The sequence below is a fragment of the Arachis stenosperma genome, chromosome 4 (assembly GCF_014773155.1).
Source record: "Arachis stenosperma cultivar V10309 chromosome 4, arast.V10309.gnm1.PFL2, whole genome shotgun sequence".
Classification (NCBI taxonomy): Eukaryota; Viridiplantae; Streptophyta; class Magnoliopsida; order Fabales; family Fabaceae; genus Arachis; species Arachis stenosperma.
Window position 1 is genome coordinate 2,278,981 of NC_080380.1, and position 8,405 is coordinate 2,287,385.

The 8,405-nt window shown below is 28.5% G+C and overlaps 1 long non-coding RNA gene and 1 pseudogene across 1 annotated transcript; one reads left to right on the forward strand and one right to left on the reverse strand.

Moving 5' to 3' along the window:
* Window positions 1–276: 276 nt before the first annotated feature.
* Window positions 277–2,357, forward strand: LOC130973672 (uncharacterized). Its single transcript, XR_009084233.1, has 4 exons — window positions 277–633; window positions 1,045–1,092; window positions 1,458–1,647; window positions 1,913–2,357. It is a non-coding gene; the product is annotated as an uncharacterized LOC130973672 (long non-coding RNA).
* Window positions 2,358–4,751: 2,394 nt separating this feature from the next.
* Window positions 4,752–7,867, reverse strand: LOC130973945 (uncharacterized; annotated as a pseudogene).
* Between the last annotated feature and the right edge of the window lie 538 nt (window positions 7,868–8,405).

Consider the following 8,405-nt stretch of genomic DNA (forward strand, 5'->3'; position numbering starts at 1 on the left):
AATTCGGTGTCATTACAATTAATATTTGTTAAAATCATAAATTTTTGATCTATTAATTTTGATAATTTAGTTATTTATTCTCTTAATCTTTCTAATTTACTTTTTTCCATAAAGTGACGTCTTTCTTATAAAGTGTTATAGTTTTAAGTGTTTTTAAAAAAGTGTAACATAGAGTGTATGATTTAGGTCTTGCCATTTATTTCAATGAGAAAGGTGACTTCAGGGAAAGTCATTTTTGATGATTTCATGTAAGTAGGAGCCTTTTCTCTTTCTCTAATTGTTTCAACTTTCAACAAGGGGACCGAAAGATTCCACCAACCCCTAACGCGCCCAAAACTGAGACTACTCTTCTCTAACGCCCTAATGCCCCTAAAAACTAACGCCCTACAACTCTTGGTGAAACCCTAACACACTAACTCCTCTCATCGCCGGCGCTCGCAATGCCTCTGCCGGCGCTCCCTCCGTCCATCCACCTTCCGTCTATGCTCGCTCATTCCGTCTCCCCTGTATGCTGTAAACCCTGACCTTCCCTCGGCCGTCACTCTCTCTGGCAAGGCCTCCCTCTCTCGCAAACCCTCCATTCACGCTCTCTCCGCCGCTTCTCCCTCCGTCGGTGCTCCTTCCCTCTTCCCTGTACGCTGTAAACCCTAATCCTCAGAATTATTTATAATTGTGAATTGGTTTTCAGCTTAGTAATTAGTCAAAGATTCTGTAGGGATCTGCTCAATTGAGGCTTTAATTAGTTGCATAGTCGTTAATTTGTTGGAATTAGACTGTGGATTAACTCTGAAGGAAACATTGGAGCTGAATTATATGGAACTACTGTTTTTTATTCCTGCTAAACAAGCAAGTTGTTACTAGGTTGAGACTTGAGAATGCTGTAATTAGAGGTGGGCACAACTAGGATGGTTCATTCATGTAGATGATTTTGAAGTAGAACTTTTTCATTTCCTATTCAAATTTCTTTTTAAGGGAAGCTGAAATCCTTTTGGTTTTTGCATAAGTTCATTTTGCAGACATTATTAATTGTTCTGTGAAATGCAGGTAGAAGTTGAGGAGTTACGGAAAGAAATTACTGATATGCAAAATCTGGTAAGAAGATGTAAAGCGCCTAACTTTTTGTACATTTGTTTTAGTCTTTAGTTCACTAAAAAGAATCATTGTATGTTGCAATCACAAGGAAAAAACACAACTAACAAAATGACCATATATGTTTGGTGTTGTCCGCATCAGTCCTGCATCAAACTGATTGAAATCCATAGTTTAAATTCTCATTTTCCATTCAATCTCATATAAAGCTAAATCCTCATCTTTTGATATTAATTATACTTTTTTTTGGATCTGTTTGTATACATCACAGGTTTTGTATTCGGTTAATATAATATTTTGTCATGAGAAGTGTTTTTCAGTTTTAATAATATGCTATTTCGGGGAGTAAGCAATTGGTCTTGTTTCAGTTGGAAGAGCTAAATAATGCCCATGGTGGTAAAGTTGGAGAAATTGCCTCAAGGAGGAAAACTACCAAGTCTAGTAAAGAGATTGTAGATGGTCCAGTTGACAATTGAGAGAAGAGAAAAAGTAAAAGAAGCTATGCTTCATGCTTGGGGATCGTATGAGAAGTATGCATGGGGCCAAGATGAACTTCAGGTATTTTTTTTCTCCCAGATTATAAGTATGGTAATTATGTATGAACAATCAATTTTAAAGCTTTTGGTCTAAAGTTAGTAGTTCAGCTTCTTTCTTTTGAATATGACACTACTTTGGTGTTTTTGCAATGCCTGATTTTGTTTGCTATTTTTTACTGCAATGCAAAAAATATTATGCATTATCAAATAACTGTTTCTATTATTAATTCGTTATTTTTCTTTAAATTTGAATATTTAATAACTATTTCCCCCCTTGGCGATGCCAGCCTCAGTCAAAGTGGTGTCAACAGTTTTGGAGGTCTTGGGCAACTTTAATAGATTCACTTGATACACTATATATCATGGGTGTTGATCAACAGTTTCAAAAAGCCCGAGAATGAGTGTAGCTTTTTACGCTGTACATTGAGCATGTTATTATAGTTACCATCGCAATTCTTTTTTTCCTTTCTTCAATCACATCTCTATATTTGTTTGGAATTAATAGAGGCTAACTTGTATAACAAGTTATATATGGGGGAAAAAGTTAATCTGCATCTAGGGTAGAAATTTATTTTATTTTATTTTCTGTTTTCCTCTCTCCAATTTTGTTGCTCTCCTAGAGGCACATTCCATGGTGATGCTGTCTTAACTAGTAGTTATATGTATTTTAACTCTCAGCTGTAGGCCCTGTCGAAATAAAAAAAAACGTTCTTTTTAACTCTATTCCTGAAAGCTTCCTGAATTTATATGTGGAATTTTCTTAGATTTGTTTCAATTGTTTGCAATGCTACTCTGTTTGATTTTTAATTTTTATGGTTTTGGTTATGCTTTATTGTATTCGTTGTCATATTAACTTATTCAGACATTATTCTGATAGTTGGGTTGCAAACACTTTGGACTTCAACAAGGATTTTGAAGCAAGCGTTTTTGAGACAACCTTATGGTAGTTTCTCTCGAGCCTGTGTTGTGGAAAAAATTAAAGTAGTTGTAGCGTTTGGCATCCTATAAAAGTATAAAGTAGTGTCCAATTGAATCTATCTATCTGGAGTGATAATATCTTTGTACTTGTTATTAACTTTGATTTGTGTTTATCCAACTTCTTCAATAATGATCCTTAACTCTTTTTATTAGATATTGATATTTGTCATTACTAATTTGTCTTCAAATTCTCAAATTAAGCATGATTTGGTTAATTTGAGAATTTGAAGGCAAATTAGTAATGACAAATATCAATATCTATGAAAAAAATTTAAGGATCGTTATTGAAGAAGTTGGATAAACACAAATCAAAGTTAATAACAGGTACACAGATATTATCACTCATAGATTCAATTGGACACTACTTTATACTTTTATGGGATGCCAAACGCTACAACAACTTTAATTTTTGCCACAATTACAGCAAGATATAAGATACATACAAATATTTTATATATGATTATAGGTCATCATATCAAATACAGACAACACTTATAAGATACAATAGTTAGTTTTTCTTTACAAATGGGAGAAAACCTTATATTCTATTGGGGATCTAAACTCGTAAATTCATAGAGTCTGATAACTACGTTTTGAACCTTCAAATGATTTTTCAAACATGTAAAAATAACAATATCTTTAGTTTCCTGTATATTGCAATTTGCGGTGTTGTAAGTCCATAGTTGGTAGCAAGCAAATCTGTTATCGCATTTTTGAATATATATATAATAATAATAATAATATACAGGTCCATTAATAGTAATAAATTAATAACATTTAAATCTTATTTCATTAAAAAAAGGCAGATGTATGAATCAACCGATGCATGCATCCTATTTCTCCTATATATATATTGTGCTCTTTTGATTATTCCCCTTTTTTTCTTTGATCAAATTTTCCCCACTATATACTTGAGGAGAAATAGTGTATATATATATATTTTTTTTTTCTTTCAATTTGGTGATTAATATTCATAATTCTAATATTAATAACTTGACCATGAACCATTTTCATAATCATTTTCTCAATTTTGTTCTTGAAAGAAAGTAATAGAATAGAGATTGATAGAAGGTATTTACTAGAAAGAAAGTTGGATCCATCATTGGAAGATGCCAAAGCTGCTGCCCCAGCAGCCACTAAGAACAGTAATGACCAAAATCTAAAAAAGATTCTCCCTCTCATGTTTCTTATGTGCACATTATCAAGTATGTCATGGGTTAATGTGAAATAGAGGCATATGGATATATTTAAAAAGATAAGATGATAAACTTTCAATAACTATGTATGCATTCTCATAACATTTTGTTTTTGCTGATTTTGTTTTTGAAAAATATTAGATAAATTAATCCAACACTAACTAATATTTTATGTTTTACACTTAATATATTGGACACTTGACATTTTTTTCCTTTTAAGATCTTCAAATAGCCAATTTTTTAAACCTATTAATTATATTACTATTTAAAATACTTATTTTTTAAAAAAGTTATAATTTCAAAAATTTGAAAAATATTTTAAGAAAATTTATAAGTATAGTTTTTTTTTTAGTTTCAATTAAATTTACGTGATAATTTTGAAAATATTTGGAACTAATTCATTATATAGTAATAGTTAAGATAGTTAAAATTTTTTACTTAATAATTTTATGATATCTCAATTAAGAATAAGATCAATCAATCTAACGAGACTAGTTATCAAAGATTAAATTATCATAAGAAAGAGCATTAATTTATTCTGCTACACAATGAAATTTTTAAGCTATTTTTTTAGTTAGTATTTATTATTGCTCCTAGGTACATTCAATTCTCTTGTATACAAAGCATATTCCAATTCACACTAAGAGAGTCTTGCTAGATGTTGAAGAGGATTGTTTATAAAACCTTTTTTATTATATTGACATTCATATCATTACATGATATGACTTTATTTTATGTTGGAAATACACTCAAATTATTTTTTTTGTTTTTTCACCTTTAAATAAAATGTAAATAGTATTTTTTTTTCCTTTTCAAAATAAATATATCTTTTATTTTCTGTCTAAATATATTAATTTTTTAAAAAATGTAAAGTACATCAACTCAATATATAAAATTGACGAATGTAAGGTACATTCATGAAAAGGACAAAAAAAAAGGCTATCATTCATCATTAACAAATTAATCCATCTGCTTGGTATTGTGCAATCCAGCTTGCAATGATTTTGATTTTAACTTGTCTTTGATTGATCAACCACTGCGGATCATTCTGTTGTGCTGGAAGGATATCCAAGCAGTGAGTACCTGTAGTAACAATAATACTTATACTTTTAGTCTCGAGGCCAATAATGCATAATATTAATATAAAAAAATAACTAAAATTGTTTATTTATTATAAAAAAAATAAGATTGATATATTAATACCATTGACAGTGGTAATAGCAATCAGACTAGTTGATAAACTCTCCAATACCCTGCAATACGTAGTGTACATTATATTATTAAAATATTTATCTTTTAATTTTAATTAATTTCATATTTATTATTTTTGTATATACTTAATAAACAGACAGATATTTATATTAAAATCTCTTACCCGCCTGAGCTATATGGATCTTTTAATCCATTGGAAAAAATTATATTACTGGCAAATCTTTTGAAGATTAGTTTTATATCCTGTATTATATAAAATAAAAATTAATGATAATCAATAATTAATTATTTAGTAAAAATGATTTATAAAAAAATTGAAAATTATTATTTAAATACCTGACCGCCATAATATGGTAATATCCAATGAGGCAATGGAGTTATGCCATATTGTTGTTGGCATGCCTCGAGATAATCTTCCATATTAAAAGGTCTTGGTTGAAACATTGAAGCATCCTTGTCAATACCATCTGCAGCAACGATCTCGTTACAAGTCTGTTTATTAAATTAATTAATTTCTATTAGTTAATTAGATATTATATATATATATATATATATATATAAACCAAGAAAAAAGTAGCAGAGATTTTTTTTTAACCTGCCAATCCCATGTCTTGCCATCTGGAGATTGTTCAACTGAGTTATGATGTTCTATGTCATAGCATGAAAAATTTGATTGGTGATTAAAAGTTACAAAAACTTTAAATATTTGACCAATTTTATTCGTTTTATTAGCTGCTCTATCAATAGTGTCACATATGCTCTCAACCGATGGTTGATTGTACTGAGTTCCGATAGAATATATATTCTTTAAATTATGCTTCAGAACTTCAACATTTTTCAATTTCCTAAAAAATTTAAATTAATGTATTTAATAATAATAATAATAATAATAATAATAATATAGAACAAAAAAATATATATTTGACTTACTTGCAAATCTTAAACCGTTTGCTCAAAATTGAGAGGCCATGAGGTCTTTTGGCTATTTCATCTATTTCATACCAAGACTTTTGAATAGTGTAATAATAGCTCTTACTTATTTCTTACGTACCAAAAGAGCAAATTTGAATAATTGTCTTTTAAAATTCACTATTAAATTTTTTACCAAAATACATATTATTTTAATAATTAATATAAAATTTATAAAATAATAACATATATATAATGTATTACCCTGAAATCTTTGGATACAATATAATAATATCCAAATTGTGGGGCACCGTCAAAATAGAGAATCGGGGCGGATGAAGCTAAAACACCATATGCAATATGGGGATACTTTAGCCGAAACCATGCTGCAAGCACTAGTAGATAAACAAAAAAAATTAAAATAAATATTAATCATATGTATACATATAACAAAATTCAAAAATATTTTTATGGTCCTCATATATATACTGTTTACATATTTTATGATGCTTAAAACTTTTCATGTAAAATTAATAATATATAATATAACTTACATCCACCGTAAGATGTTAGGAAATTATTTAATTTTTTAATTTATTTGTGGGCAATACATATATTAATTATAATCATAAATTATGATATTTCAAATTAAATGACTTATATAATGATGATCTTATTTATTGTTTTAAATGCTAATTGAATAGGTCATTATTACTTTTGATTTGGAATTAAATGAGAATAAAACCAGATATTATCTTTTGTTCCTTAGATAATTATCTTTTTGGATTTTAGATATATTATTTTTTGGGCTTTAGATACTATTTTATTTGGGCTTAAGGGTTTAATAGGTGCCATGCTCAAATATAAATAGACCTTCAGGGTTTTGGTCCCCAATATACCAAAGTCGCCTTTGTTGCTCTTTCCCCATCAAAAGAGTTGCGATTCAGCCTCCTAGGAATACAGAAGGCTTTGGTTGAGGAAGATCGAAAGAACCACAAGATCTAAACTCTTCCGGTCGTATAATTTATGTTTATGAATTCAGGTACGCTTCCGCATTATAATATATATTTTTGATGATTTAATATGGATGATCTAGGTTACTGAAAATTGATTTATTACACCATAAGAACCTCCATAAACAATGATAGGAGAGTCATGAGCATTGAGAGTTTTTCTAATGTCTAAAAGAATAGCAGCATAATCTGCTAATGCTTGCGCTGAATTTAAATATCCCATAGTACTTGCATTTTTCAAAGCTTCTTCACTTGAGCCAAATGGAAATGATTTTTCATAGTATCTATGCTGTCAATGATAATAATAATAATATAACATTCAGTTAATCTCTTAATTAATTAGTATATGATATAAATAACAATATAAAATGTGTATTAACATAAATAAATTAAACAAGAAAACAGAAATTATATATTTATTTTATTTACATTATTTTAATCGTAGATAGAAATTATTAAGATATATTTACTTAGATTATATATTGGCCACATAATTAAGACATGTGATTTTATGTTTTGATGTAATAAAGCTAAGTGAAAAAATCAATCCTACCATAAATGCACCCTTTTTAGGACGTTCTTAATTATATTTTTTTCATGTTATCTACGAAATGATTTTAAAAATTAAATAAAAAAGGAAAAAATTTTCAGGTGGATTACAGAATGTCAAGCATGTTTTCTAAAAAAAATCATAATTAATTATTACCTCAGTATATAAAAGAAGAGCATTGAAACGAAGAGCGTTGTCTTTGAAAAATCCAACCGCGTTAATTCCATCTTCTAAAGAAATTTCGCTATTAAACCATACAAAAATCGGTGCTTCCGATTAAGAACCACCCCAATTTTTAAAATCTATCACATATCTTTGTTTAAATGTGATAGCACTTTCGGGTTTATAATTAAAATGGTCTAATCTTTGAGTGTAATAAGACATGTTAATAATACTATTATCATGATACTGTGTTTTAGTATTTTGTAAAACTATTCTTAACCTAGAAAATCTAAATCCTAAAACACAAATTGTTGATGTATTTAAAAAGATGATTAGAAAAAACTACTTCGATACTAATGCGTGAATTTTAAAGATTTTAATTTTTTTTCCCTTATAAAATGAAGGATAAAGAGCCTAATGAAAATAGAAGATGTATAGAAGAGATGGTGGTGGTGCGAAAAGTAAAGAGAATGGTTCAAACTTATATAGAGGAGCTCTTAAGAATATGGTTATAAATCCTTTTCTTTCTTTCCTTTTTTTGCCTGTCTTTTAAATGCACTCAAATTAAATATAGGGCTATTAAAAAGAAAATGATACTATTCAGTTAGCAAGAAAGTTAAATGATAAATGGTGGGTTTTTTTTTTTTTTCAAAACAAATTGTAGTAGAATAATGCTTCTTTTTCATGCTTTTTTTTGCATTTAAATTTTTTTATTTTGCTTCATATGCTCTTCTATAATTAAAATCTATTATTCCTTTTA